The 15,573-nt window shown below is 38.9% G+C and overlaps 2 protein-coding genes across 2 annotated transcripts in view; one reads left to right on the forward strand and one right to left on the reverse strand.

Moving 5' to 3' along the window:
- Positions 1–15,573, forward strand: part of lgr4 (leucine-rich repeat containing G protein-coupled receptor 4) — a 73,272-nt gene that overhangs the window by 25,131 nt on the left and 32,568 nt on the right. The gene's annotated exons all lie outside the window — the stretch shown is intronic.
- kcna4 (potassium voltage-gated channel, shaker-related subfamily, member 4) overlaps positions 1–15,573 on the reverse strand; it is a 134,574-nt gene that overhangs the window by 15,035 nt on the left and 103,966 nt on the right. The gene's annotated exons all lie outside the window — the stretch shown is intronic.

Below are 15,573 nucleotides of genomic sequence, written 5' to 3' on the forward strand. Positions count from 1 at the left end.
ATCTACATAAATTAAAGTCTGTTCAACTTTGACGCAGCTGTCATTGTTGTATTGTATTGCCTCGGATCGGCAACTATCATTGAATATGTGTGACATCCAAACCCTTTTTGAATTGCAGTCACTGTTTATGCACAACTGCTGTTTAGGTGCAGTCACACCAGCAAGTTTTCATGGACTAAATCCAATAATTTTAATAGGAATCCACATGAGATTTCCCCATACAGATTTTGTATTGTGTTGAAGTTGGTCACGCAAATTCCCCACATTGACCAACAGAAAGCAGCTTGGTTTGAAAGTGACTTCTGTGTGAGCAGTGCTTCATACATCGCTACTCTAGTAATAGACAATTGACCTTTTTTGCCCCACAATATTTTGCTAATATGACAGTACCTTTATTTAAGGATTCCGGCTTAATGGCCCCAGAAAACTCATCCATGTTGTAGATATTCATTATAACAACACTATTGCAAGTATTATTTGGCTTTTTGTTCTTTATCAGGTTAAACCGATACAATAGAATGGATTTACAGATGAAAAAGCTACACACTGTCAATTAGACCTTGAGAGTTGTCTTCAAAAATAAAATGCAAATACCTACTCCAGCAAATAAGTGGGGAAGAGATTTGACCACCCACAGCACCATCCACCTGGTTCACCACATCTGGAACAGTCTCATAGCTTACCTTATTGTTAGTCAGAGCATCTCAGGATTACTACGGGTGTCAGATGTCACCAAGCTGGCTTTTGAAGCGATGTCTAACTTGTTCATATTGTGTTAATGGCATTAAAGGAACAAACACATGCCGTTTTTGACTGTTCTGGAGTGTCTGTATCAGTATGTGAAAAAAGTTCTGAACTCCCATTGGGTGTCTGATCTTTTTCCATGTGTTTGTCTTTTCTCTACTCCTTCACTCATTCCGCATCTGCCCATCTACGGGAAGGGCAGATAACATCTGTCTAAGTGATATCAGGTACCAGCGCTTCCAGATTGCTGAAATGACCAGCTCTCAAAGTCGGCTCCCCCTTGTTGTTCGCTCTTTTCCTTTTTTATTCGTTTGATTGGAGTGTGTTTTCTTACCCTTGTGTGTCTTTCATCCACTCCAATCTCCTCGGCTCTCATTCCTAAACAGTCCTCCAGCGCTTTGTCAAAGGCCAATTTGCTTTTCAACGCATTGTGAGAAGGAATGCATGGCAGGAAGAAGGAGGGCAAAACAATGGTTTCCGTGACAACTGAAGTTTTCAGAAGCGTGTGCTATCTGGGAATGAGGTGGGGGGTGCAGGAGGTCTCAGGGACCTGTACAGCACTGTATTGTGCCAGATGCTCTTTGTCAGGTTGCTCATGGCTCAGTGGACACAATGGGTGTGGTTAATCAGAGGGTCAGGAGTTCACTTTCTGGGCTTACATTTTTCTTTAAACACATCCTAGACTGTTGTAACCACTCAAAAGCTACATTGCAAGATCATCAACTAGCCTAAAATATATATATATATATATATATATATATATATATATATATATATATATATATATATATGTATATATCCTATTTTACCTAAAAGCTTGGGGTCAGTAAGATATAAGAATGATGTCTGAAGCATCATATGACACTGAAGACTGGAGTTATAGCTGCTTAAAATTCAGCTTTGCCAAATTGTAATAATATAACTTTTGAAGTGTGTGTGTGTGTGTGTGTGTGTCTGTGGGTGGGTGGGTGTGTGTGTGTGTGTGTGTGTGGGTGGTCCAGGTAAACCCTACGTTGTGAGGACAAAAATTCCCCACAAAGATGGCAATATCTGAAATGTGTGCAGACATTTTCTGGTCCCCTTGAGGAAAACAGGTTATAAATCAGACACATTTTTTTTTTTTTGAAATTGTGAAAATGCAGAAAGTTTTCTGTGATACTAAAAATATTTTATTTAAAACATTGTTGACAAATAAAAATGACATGAAAATTAAGCGTAGTGTCGGTTCTGGCAGGTCACGTTAGTCGACTTGCATCAGCACGCCTTAGGGCTGGGCGATAAAACGGTATCAGTATTTATCGACGGTACACCATTGTCGGTAACAATATAAAAAACTTCGATATAACGCTCGATATTTTCTTTAAAATGGGTGCGCATTGCCCGTAGATCTTAGTTCAAATATCACATCTAAAACGTGTGGAAGGCGCGGCTGTGCCTGTTTCTCCTCCTTTCCAAAGCGCTTGCGTTCCCCTGGCGTCTGTTGTCAGTGTTGCCAGATTGGGAAGGTGATTTCCAGCCCAAAAGCTCACCAAAACCCGCCCACTCCAAGAAAAAAACGCCCAAAATTGTACTGCCAAAATAAGGTGATATAATTGTATTGCCATGTCATTCAAGGTTGATAAGCACCATTTAGATCTCCTTAAAACAAAATGAAATATAAAATAAATAAATTTCCCAGGTAAACGGATCAAAACGGATCAATAATTAAGGAGAATTTGCAAATATGACTAAAATGCGACCAAACACAATTCAATTTCACAGTGTAGATTTAAAATGTTTTGCGATAATTTAAATACCCAATGTTTATTTTGTTATATTTCAAAAAATTATATAATATAATTTAAATAAATAGCCTATATATTTAAATTATTAGTAGTAGTAGTACTACATTTTACTCCTGATAAACTGGTGTATGTGTGTGTGAAAGAGAGAGCGAGATATCTTACCTTTAAATGCAGAACAGTAACAGGCTGTCGGTTGTAACTTGACAGGATGCTGAAGAACACGGCTGATCTGAATGCAACGTTTTAGAACTAAAGTTCGAGTTCTAGAGTGCTCGCCTCCAACTTCTGACTGAATGTGGTCCCCAGGTCAGCATCTTTAGGTGAGAGGTATATACTGGAAGATTTTACGTCCAAGTCCATGAGTTGTTGTTCGTTATTCATACGGAAAACGCTCGGCTTGATTATACGTCTCAGTGTTGACATGTATAGCCGTTTGAGGTCCCGGAAAACTACAAGGCTATCAGTGGTCTCTAACTGAAAAACACTTGTTGACAGCTTTGATTTCCAGCAGTAAAGGACGGAGGAAATGCAGGTAAATGCTGTTGGTCTTGTCTTTGTACATTTCACTCAGAAGCCGTGCAGCATAGCAGTGTTCAGAGCTTGCTGCTACACTGAAATGTAAAGTAAGTGCATCTTCTTGATCAAGGATTCTGTCAATGCAATCTGCTGTCACTAACCAGCGGGTGGAACTTGGAGAAAGCATTTTCAAAGGACATCCTCCACTGTTAACCGTCTCATAAAGAGTTCGGTAGTCATTCTGACGCTTAGATGAATGTGCAAACCAGTTGTAAGTCTCCCTGATCATGTAGTCAATACTGCTAGGGAGCTGCTGCATTGCCTTGTGAGCTACAATGTCCAGGGAATGGCATACACATTTGATTAGTTGTAAGTTAGGCTGTTTCTGTTTAAGCAGCGTATACACGGAATGATGTCTCCCCACCATTATGCTTGCTCCATCTGTTGCTATGCCAACCATGTTTGCTACATCCAGCGCGTTAGCTTGCAGAAAGCAGATGATAGCATCCACAATCCCATTAGCATCAGCGTCCAAAAGTTTGAAAACTCCCAGGTAAGTGCTCACAAACCGATTGAATGTCTTAGAACGATATTTTACACATATGCAAAGTAACTTGTTTACGGTAATGGGTAATGTCGGTTGTTTCGTCCAAGTAAAGAGAGTAAGGCGAGTCACCAATGTCCTGTCGAAGTTGTTCTCTAAAATATGGCGCAAGAACTGACTTAATGAGAGCCGTACATTTGGTTCTGTGCATCTGGAATGCTCCGATCTCATCCTTCAGTATGTCCGATAAGTCGTCCACGGCATTAACTGACGTGTGGCAAGCAACGTATGTTGCTATCCGCAGTTCACGGCGCTTCTGGTCATCACAGATGGCCGCCGAGTTACTTAAACTAGCTTTACTCACTGTGAAAGCCTTAATTGTGGGCAGGCACCGCATCTTGTGCTGCTTGGTTTCGGCATGGTCCTTCAAATCCTTAAAGTGAGCCCTTATGTCGGTGTTGCAGAATTTGCAGTGAGCTTTGCTATCATCCGATTTAGACTGCGTTATCCATGGCTTTAGGTCCGAATCACTCTCCCACTCCTTTCGGTAAGTTTTTTTATATTTCACCCACTTCGACATCTTTTTAATTTGTATTTCCCGCTGAGTGCTGCTGACTGAGTCCTGACGCAGCTTCTGCTATCATTCGATTGGCTCTTGAGTTGTGCCTCGTGGCGTTGGCGTGAATTCTGTGAACTATTACACCCCTAATTATTACCGATGTTGATCTACCTCAAAGTTTGCTGTGATTGTTCTACGTTTACACCTTTACATTGCACACATTTTGTAACATTGTAACATGCAAGTTCAAGAGTTTCTTTAACACTTACTTTTTTATCTTAATATAACACATAAAGAAGATATTTTTGTTTACATTTTTTGTTTTTGACTGCTAAAACTAATATAATTTGTTGTTTGCCTTAATAATGTGGATACATTAAAAAACAGTGGTTTAAATTCAAACTTTTCTACTTGTCTTAAAAAAGGTTATAAAAATGTCAATAATTATTGATACCGAACGATATAAAATATTATATTGTGATACTTTTTTTTAGCTATATCCCACAGCCCTACTGTATACATATATAAGCTCCTTCAGTATTATCAGCATCTATCTTGTTTCTCAGGAGCTAATTAAATGGCGAAATTCGGCAGACAAACCGCATCATCTCACAAGGAATCATGCAATCGGGAATTTAGCGAGAGGAATTCGTTCCCCACAAGGATTTCACCTCAGATTAATTCAAGTTTGTGAACTTGAACACGAGATTCCACCACTTTGATCATAAGCTGCCTGATTTGGAAGTGACCTTAATCTGCATTGCTGCTCGCATCGCTGCATTATTGACACAGGACTCGATGTGATTCTCTCACCATTCATCTCTGAAAGTCTTCATGAAGCTAAGCTAAGTTCCTTTTAAATGCTCATTGCTAAAAGCTATCAGGGTTTTGGCAACATGCTTGTTGCTAATGCTATCCGTGTTGCTTGGGCTATCTAGCCGTTTTCATTCAAACGTTCTTGCTAGGCTTATGCGATCAAATTGGCTATGTGCGTTACGTATCTATTGTCATTGGCAACTGCTCGCGTTGCACATGCTGTGCTTTTAGCACTATGCAGCGCTTTTAGCACTATATGCAGCACAGATTCAGGCAGCTTATGGTGATAGTTAGGAAATAACAATCCATGGTGCAAACAGAATCATTTCTGCTGTTCGGCGGCACAGCTCTAAAAAGACGTAGTAACAGTCACTAGAGGTGTCAACAATAGATTCGGCATTGCATCGCAATGCGGGAAATGCACGATTCAGCATCAATGCCGCAAAATGCCATTATCAATTATGTCACTGTTTATTTTCTGGCCTTGGACAATAAAGTTTTGAAGTTTCAATTACTTCTGGGGGCATAATAACAACAATAAAGATGGCTGAGGCGGAGGGAGATGACCGCGATAGACGGGTAATCAAAAACACACCCAAAGCTTGGAAAGCGGACATCTGGGCACATTTCGGATTCTACAAAGTTAATGGGAAACTAGATAAACCTACCACACTAAAATCAAGCATGTTGGCAATACAACTAACTTCACGAACCATGTTGATTGTTGGCATCCTGAGTTGGCTTCAACAACAAAAACACAAAAAGTCGACACATCCCAGCCAAAAATTGACGAGTCGCTAGTGTCAACGTTGCCACACAACTCCGAGAGAGCAAAGAGGATAACACGATCGGTGGCATGTTTCATAGCGAAGGATCTACGACCCTATTCTGTGGTAGGAAATGCAGGGTTTTGACACATGCTTAAAACAATTGAGAATATAAGCCTACCAATTGTAGGTATAAGCTACCGACAAGAGCTACCGTCACTGATTCTGCGCTTCCCACATTGTACGAAGACAGCAAAGCAAAGGTAATGGAATCAATGAGTAAAGCCAGTCTGGGCAGAGTCCGAATTATCTCAGCATACTTCCACTGCAGCACAAAGTCAAAGCACCTGTTTGAAGAAAACCAGAGAGTTGTTCTTAAACTGACAAGTCCACTTAAACTGATAACTGATGTCACCACAAGGTGGAATAGTGCTCATGATATGATGGAGACGTTTTTGCAACTGCAAGCTGCAGTCCATGCCACCCTGCTGTCGCCTGCCCTAAATGTAGATGAAAGTGACATTGTCACTCTCAGCAGGGCAAATCTGGCTAACGTGGAGGAAGTAGTGAAGACATTAAAACCAGTGAAGGATGCCACTGTTTTTATGTCAGAGGAGAGCAGTCCTACAGTCAGCGTCATTGCACCAGTATATGCCCAACTCCTCCAGAGCATGTCAGACACTATTGGAGACCGACCCACTGATCCGCGATGTGAAGAATGCCATCAAAACAGATCTCCTTAAGAGGTACAACAGTGGGTTAGAGAAGAAGATCCTTCATACATCCTCTGCCCTGGATCCTCGCTTTAAGGGGTTACCTTTCCTGACAGAGGAGGAGAGATTGGATGTCTCCGCAGGATGGACTTCAGAGGCTGCATCCCTGGAGGTCATTTAATTTTTACTTGTAAAACTTGGAATGGAATAACTTTCAATTCAATTGTAATAACAATGTAATGTTAAATAAGCAGCTACATAGTCAGTCAACTGTTAAGACTGAGAAAAATAGTTATCTGTTGTCATGTGAGCTGCAGCATTGGCTGAGAAAGTGCTGCTAACTGCTGTTTTTTGCTCTTATTTATTTAGTTCAAACACAGTATGAGGAGACGTAGGACAGCAGCAGATGAAGCGCCTGGCGGAATAGGAAGTTCAGGAACCAAGGAAGAGTTGCTGTCCGTGGATGACAATGTGTCGGAGCGGAGGCCCCTCCGCTCCCAAAAGAAGGGCCTCATCACTGCTTGTGAGTTTGCTGGGACCTGCTTTCAATGACATCAGTGAACCTGCAGTACAAAATAAGACCACCAATGCAAGTGCTGAGGAGGAAATGGACTTGTACTGTAGATCCCCAGCTGTGGCTCTCTCTGAGGATCCCTTGGACTGGTGGCATCGCCATAAGGGCACATTTCCTCTCCTCTCTAGGTTGGCAAAGAGATACTTGTGCATCACAGGGACAAGTGTGTCAGCAGAGAGCGTGTTCTCCACTGCAGGAGATGTTATCACTGCAAAAAGAAGTGCTCTCAAACAGGACCATGTCGATCAGCTTGTGTTCTTACACAAGAACCTTGAAATTCCCAAATGCTGAACAGTGAGAAGTTATGATGTAGGCTTAGGTCAAACTATACATTTCCTCACTCTGAAACGGATTGTTGATGATGGTGATGTTGAACTCAGACGGAAAAAGTTGTTTGCACAATTTGGTAGTAGGCTAAGCCTACACACTTTATTTTTGGTTTACATTACAATGTATTTCACATCTTGATATTTTGTTGTATGCAGCTGATGTTATTGGTTGGATCACGTATATAATTGTTGTCATTTTCTTAAAGCTGCTAAGCTGCTGCTTTGTTGCACTTGACTTTACTACTTGAAAAAAGTTTCACAGTAAGTGGTTACTTTGTGTTGCACTGAATATGTTTATTGCTGGGTGCCTGGTTGGTTGTTGTTACAATAGTGTGACAGTGATCACTGATTAATATTTGCACAGGAGTTCAGGAAGTGCCCTGTCTTAGAGCTGCTATTTTGCTGTGTGTAAAAAAACATTTATGGTCACTGCTGGGAAAAGTTGTCTGTTAGTGCTCTATTTAATTTCAAATAGTTCTAAAGCAGAGAGAAGAGAAACATTCGTCTAGCACTGAAAGCAGTGATTTATGTTTTCTTTTTCAGGTTTGAAAATGCCATATCCAATACCCTGTCCAATTCAATTTTATTTTATTTAATGACATTTATGTCAAAGATACAGGAGAGTTATAATACACACATAGCAGCCAATAAAATCTGTTGTTCAATATCTGATTGCTTGTATTGCCTCATGACTGATGAAAAATTTCCCTTGTTGTGTGCAGTAGAATTTTGATGCATCGCAATGCATCATAGAATCGAATTGCATCGAATCGTTACCTGGTGAATCGAATCGAATTGTGAGGGCAGTGTCAATGCACACCCCTAATCCCCCTATTCAGTTGAGTCAGTTCAGCGTTGATTCTGTCGGGTATCAGACACACTTGGTCTATCTAGTTCTTGGAAACACGGCGTTCTTAAAGCTATAGTGTATTGAAATATGCTTGCTCTAAAGACTATCTGTTGTCATTTAAAGGGACACTGTGTGAGAAATACCCCCATCCAGTGGTGAAATACTATTTTGCATTCAAACGAATTTTGCTCTCCAGCGCCTCGCTTTTTCAAGTGCGTATTGCATCTACGGTTGCCGTTATGTAACAAAAATGCTATGACAGGATGTCTTGTAGTAACACTTCATCGAGTTTTTCTCCAGATGAACAGGTTTGTAACTTAAAAAAAACAGCAACTTGACACAACGAACAAACGAATGTTACAGTATGAGTTGCTGACACTGAAAAACATGAACTGTTGTAATTAGTAGTAATGCCGCCTTTATTCGTTATATTTTCTAAATTACGTGATTGTTAGATATCATCATCGGATGATTCAGCAGTAGGGAGAGGAAGAGGGAGAGGGAGAGGTAGAGGTAGAGGGAGAGGACAGAGAAGCAGTGGATCAGTGGGATCTAGGCGAGGAGATGGACGACGAGGAGCGCGAGAGTCAACACAACGACGGCAAAGATGCCCGGCCGCTACAAGAGACGATCTAAATAGAATGATCACAACTAAAAATATAGGCATAGGCTACATACCAAATTACTGTATGCGTCTGTATTATTCAATGCGAGGTCAAAGTATACATGATAAATAACATAAAATGTCAGATAACTAAAAACTTGAAGTAGCCTTAGGTGTGCAAACAATGCAAAAACAATCACTATATCTCTATATTCTTACTGAATTTATAGGTTATAAAGAGTAAACTTACAAACCTTGTTTTTAGCACCTTCTAAATAGCAGCTATTGATTAAAGTAACGTTACTCAATAGCTGCTATTCATCAAAGAGCCTGTTTAACTTTAACTATAAATGTTATACTGTCTATATAATAAAGTACACAACCAAGCAATGACAAAAAATGTATTAAGACTGTAACATTGACTTACCTGTCGAGGAGAAAGCAGGCATGCATTTCTGCTGCATTAGCTCTTTCCACCTTGAAAACGCTATCCCGATATTTACTCTTGTTTTATGCAATCTCCGGTCACGTTTCCTTTTTCGTTCAAGTCTGGCCTTTTTTTGGGACGAGGATGTCTTCTCCTGTGGCTCGGCATATGTATGATCCGCCATTACAAATAATAAAGCAATCAGCAATCATAGGAGTGCAATACAGCCGTTTAAACTTGCCGCCGGGAACGCGCCTCTCACTGCTCTCCTCCTCCGTTTCTGCTGCTTTCAGTCACGTGACGCTTGCTCTGAGTCTGAACGAAAACGCGTTGTGGAAACGCGTTTGGTTGGTACTTTTTGACCCTCTCTGCTATTATAGTTTTTCAAGATGGCGGAACGACATGGAAGCCTCCGTGAACCTACCCGTCCCATGTACATAAAGATAATAAATTCTTCATTTACGAGGATAATTTGCAGAGGTATTTGTACACCATTGAGGACATATTTATGAATAAAAATATTGATTTCAGATAATAAAATACGTAAAAACCTACACAGTGTCCCTTTAAACATGCTTGTTCTTAAGGCTATCTGGTTGCTATCGGAAACATGCTCAGATAAAAAAGTATATATATTTTAAAGGCGGGCGCGGCCAAAAAATTTTTGAAAACCATTGCTCTAAAAGCTGTTAGTTGCTATTGGAAACATGGTTATTTAGCCCAGTCAGTATTTGGAGCATGGCTGTTAGGGGTGTAACAATACATCGATATGGATCGATGCATCGATCAAAAGTCTAACGATACGATGCATCGATGCCACACACAAAATATCGATTATACGGTACCTTTATTTTGACACTCTCCACATCCTCACACGGAACTTTTCTCAGCTGAAATAGACACCTGACAAGATTGACAGAACCCTTTGTCACAAAAGCGGGTATTTTCCACTGTCAAGGCATCGCGAGTTCATCTTTTACAGCAGAAACGACAAGCACCCTTGTTTGTGAAATCAAGCCGAAAAGTCTGTGTTAGCGAATCAGTGCGCAGTATTCAGGTCGGGTGACAAGCCTGCTAGTCACTTTGAAAAGACGCGCTAGCTGCGAGGAGTTTCGTCAAAGCTGATTAAAAGTGATCGAGGATGGATTTCAACGAACTTGATGAACTTCATGGCGTAAAAGGAAAATAAGATCTGAAACTTTTTCACGGAATCTTGCTAAAACAGCAGGTTAGTGGTGAGGGAAAAGCTCTCTGTATCGCGTGTACGTTATTCACAACAACAAAGTTTGACAGGCGTCTAACGTTAGCAGCTAGATGTCAGCTGAGGAGATTAACGTTACAACGATTAAGTGTTTTATTAAGTATCATAGCAATTACTAGGCTTTGTTTAACTCTGAAACATGAAATGTGGAGTTATCTGCTTTTGCCAGACACACAAAAAAAAAAAAAAAAAAAATATATATATATATATATATATAAAATACTTTCAATGCACTTTTATTTGATCATTTACCTGTATTTTTTTGTTATTATTACTTAATCAAAACAACCTCTTCTGTTATAGTTCATTTGCAAAAACAGATAACTCCGTTCTTGTTCATTTTCATATAGGCTATCATGTTTTTTTTTTACTTGTAACTTGTAACAAACAACTTGTAAATGTCCCAATTGGGAGAGGGTGTGCCATTTTCAAAGAGTTTAATTAAACTTTCATATATTTTTGGATGCATTTGTGAGTTAATAAACGTAACTGGTTGTGTAAACTTGGCACATAATATCTAAATATCGATAAATCGATTGATAACCCTGAATCGAATCGAATCGTAATCGTATCGCAGAATTTTTTGAGGTATCGGCAATAATCGTATCGCTGGCTGAGAGAATCGATATCGTATCGTATCGTGATGAACTGTCCGATTTACACCCCTAATGATTGTGTTTTAGGCTTATATCTGGTGTCATTGTCACATGCTGTGCTAAGCTTATCCAGGTATCAGCAAAATGCTTTCGTTGTTTCAGCAACATTACTAGTACTGTACTGGTTGCTAATGCAAATGTTATTGAATATATGCTCACTACTTAGGCTTCTAATATTATTGAGCATACTGTACTAAGCGACATGCTGTGGTAATCAAAGCATTGTTTAAGCCTTATCTGGTTGCATACAATAAAGAATTAGCTTTTTTTTTCAATCCGTTTATTGCAAGATGCTGTGTTAAAGATAGCACATGCTTGTGGCTAAAGCTTATCTAGATTATTGGTAACAAATTGTGCAAATACACATTAGGTATGTTCACCACAGAGGTCTGTCATTCAACACTAACATCGTAGCTTGATGATCCCGTGAATGAGTGTGGAATCATGGTCGTCATCTTCACCTCCACAAACAATGGAATTACGTATGACGGGAGCAGAAATCATTTTCATGAATTAGGAAGCACACTGTACTGTACATTGTACATTGCTTAGCTGCCCACTGCATATGTCTCAGAGTTACAGGGTTTATGCTTCTCTGACCGAACTACACTAGTCCTATGGTTATATAACATGCTTGTTGTATCAGATTTTGCTGCTACTAGTAAGAGCTATTGCTTCCCCTGCCAAACTACACTAGTTTTAGAAATAGTTCTGTGATACAAAATTGCTTGTTGTATCAGTTTTGTTGCCGCTAGCCAGAGCTATTGCTGTAGGGTAGGGCTGGACGATATGTCCAAATTTTATATCACAATATATATCTTGATTTCGGTCGATACGATATAATTCTGATATCGATATGAACAATATAAAAGCATCAGAAAAAATGCCAAGAACGCCCACAACAGATGTCTGTACCTTCAATCTTCTTAAAAATGAATTTGCCAAGTCTATGAAACCTGCTGGAGTCTTTCGGTACTGCACCATAACAAACTACATGAACCAATGAAACATCCCGTACTGCACCATAACAAACTAGATGAACCAATGAAATAACCCATCATAACAATAATATCCTCTTCTCAATACCTGCTACCAGACTATGTAAGCATATGGGTAGCAATATTCAATTATGCAAAATGGCAATGCAATTCTTTTTTTAAATTTACATTTTCCATTACATTTGTGCAAAGTTTGGTGCAAAATTAAAATTAAATTATATAATTTACATTTGCCACTTCATACTCTAGTTTTAATATGTAAATTGAATACATATTTTAACGCTTTTTTAAGTTGCAAAATTAAAAAGCATTACAGAAATGATTAGATATGTTTAACATGTTCAAGCAAAAACTATAGCAAAATGATCATTTAAATGTTTTTTTTTTCTTAATTGCATTTACACTGTTCACGCTGCTAGTCGGCACCAATCTCCGGCAGATTTTGCAGCACGCTGAAACCTGAGGTTTATTAGATCTCAGATAGCTGAACCACTTCCTTACCACTGCTATAGTCTTTCCTCTCTTATTTACTATTTCGTCTGCTTTCTCCTTACACCTTTCTCACTTGTGGAAGCTCGTTTAGTCACATTTGTGTTCCGGTCAGGGCAGCTCATTTTGTAGCCGATTGTTTTCGGCTCTTTCTGACGGCTGCGCGCCTAACGTCAGTCAGTGAAAAATGCTGTTATGTATATTGAAATATCGAAAATGTGTTTAAAAATCATATCACCGTTATGATTCAGGGAGTTCTTGCCCAGAACAGAACCATACCTCCAATCCTAACTGTATGCTAATTGTAATTGTCAATCGTATTTGACAATAGTGGTCCTGACAGAAATGTTGATCAAAATATGAAAAAAATGTGACTAGAAAAACACTGCTAGATTATAAATAATGCATCAATGTTTTCGAAAAAGAAACATCAATAAGGAATAGCTGCAAGAGGTGAAGCTGAAGAGTGAATGAACACCAGTAAACTGAAACCCGTTCTATATGACACATCCTAGATACTCAACATAAACATTGCAACTTGCACGAAAGGAGACAAATGCAAGCAAAATTGAACTAAGTTACGTGCTAGCCAGAAAGTGTTATTCCTGTTGTGGGTGCGCTCCTGCTGTAACAACGTGCTGAAACACGGGCAACTAAACCCAAAGAATTCACAAAGTTTTATTACAATAGTGTTCTAATTTTAATGTTATGTATGGCAGATTGGCTCTGCAGATCTTGCACTTAACAGTATTATCATCTACTTTATCAAGTGATTCCAGACATCCCTATGCATTTTCGATACCATAACGAGAAATGATTTAATTAAAACTGTTGAAAAAAATGGGAAAATATAACACTGGATTATTAATAATAAAAAATAAAATAAAAACATCTAAAAGGAAAATGACCATCTGAAATAACCCAATTATAGTCAATAATGTAGGCATTGCCGTTTTAGCTGACGTTGAAGAGTGAATAAATGCTGGTAAACTGAAGTGCTTTTTTAGCGGGTTAATAAACTCAACCAAACGCATCCAATATGGGATTAATCAGATACAACATAAAAGTAATATTACAACTTATATCTGCACATATGGACACAGTTGAAAATAGGGCTGCAACAACTAATCGATAAAATCGATTATAATCGATTATGAAAATCGTTGTCAACGAATGTCATTATCGATTAGTTGGTCTGCTTGCGTCACGGGGAGCGTTTACTGGTACGCACACACACGCAAGGTCTCTCTCCCTCAGGCGCTCTGCCGAGCGCGCGCGCTACACGGTTTGGAGCAGTCTCTTCTGTCTCGCATGCGCGCTCTTGCTTGCGCGCTCTAGATTTCGGGAGTTTGAACTAATTCGCGGGCATCAGGGAGCCGCAATCAATATGCGGGAGACTCCCGGGACTTCCGGGATCTTGGGATGTCTGTATTTTGTCTCGAGCATCAGGTTGCGCAATCAGTTCGCTCGCAACGTAAGTGATGGATTAAAATAGCGCTACCGCAGAAATAGGTTAAATTAAAACGGTCTTTACAAAGCGAAGCACTAAATATAAAGGCAGTTAATAACAGCAGCAGTAAAATATTGTTTTTTACTCATTGTACTCAGTGGTTTTCAGCGAATGCTTGTGCACTAATGCATAATTTCTCCTGTCCTTTACTCAAGCCTGTTAGCTTGCTGGGTAACGTTACCTCCATTCCGTTCTCTTTTTATAGCATTTGTCTACTAAGTTTTTATTGTTTTTCAAACGCAATCTACTGCGGCTCTACATTCACACAATTGTTTTCAGTCTTTCTGTATTTATTTAATCAATTTATCCTTATATTATTCTTTTATATATTATATATAATATATATTATATTCTTTATCCTTATATTCCTTATATATAATTAATTTTAAATAAAAATTAAATGAATTATATATTTTAGATGTTTTTAGTTTGTTTTTAGTTCAGATATTCACATCTGAACAACAAGTCTGTGTAAATTTGTTTTAACAAAAATTGTGTTAAAACATAATATGTTGGATATCATTTTTTTAACAATAATCATGTTTGTCAACTTGCCATCAGCAATTATCATTAAAAACAATGCAAATATTGATATTAGTAAAACTCAATGTGTGGCTTTTGCACTTTTTAAAGTACACTTTTACACATAAATACCCTGATTTACGGTTTTATTTAGTTATAATAAAAAAAAATCTAATTTAATTTCTATCCGATTAATCGATTAATCGAAAAAATAATCGTCCGATTAATCGATTATCAAAATAATCGTTAGTTGCAGCCCTAGTTGAAAACAAAGCTGAAACACGGGTAAACACTAAAGCACAAAGAATTTACAACATTCTATGTTAGTGTTCTCATTATAGTATATTGCAGATTGGTACTGCACATCTTGCACTTACTGTATTTATATTATCAAAGGGATTTAGGCATAACTGCGCACTTTCAAATACAGTTGTAATCGAAATTATTCAGCCCCCATTACAAATCAGGTTTATTGGCAACTGTTTGCAATGAACAAATCAAACAAAATTAATTGAAAGAGCTCAACACAACACATGTTTCAAGGGGTTTCCCCAAATTCAACTGAAAATGCAACTTTAAATGACTTCCGCAGTCTCAAAATTATTCAACCCTCTGAATAGAATCCCTCACAACAGCACTAATCTGCAAAACAGATGTTGTCTAAAGCACACCCTGATTCAACTAATCAAGAGCTTCATTAGTTGCTCCAGGTGTGCTTGAGATAGAATACATGAAATATCTGAACTGACTACATGTTTCCCACGGGTCCTTGAAAACCTTGAAAGCAGGGCTCTCAAGTCTCACGCATTGGGCGTGAGACACACGCATTTCAACCCGTTCACACGCTCACACGCCACACCTTGTATTTCTCACGCTGAGGAGTAATTGGGGGAACTTGTCCCGCTATACA

This window comes from Siphateles boraxobius, unplaced genomic scaffold, assembly GCF_051911475.1.
Source record: "Siphateles boraxobius isolate OS27281-9 unplaced genomic scaffold, OSU_SipBor_1 130, whole genome shotgun sequence".
Lineage (NCBI taxonomy): Eukaryota > Metazoa > Chordata > Actinopteri > Cypriniformes > Leuciscidae > Siphateles > Siphateles boraxobius.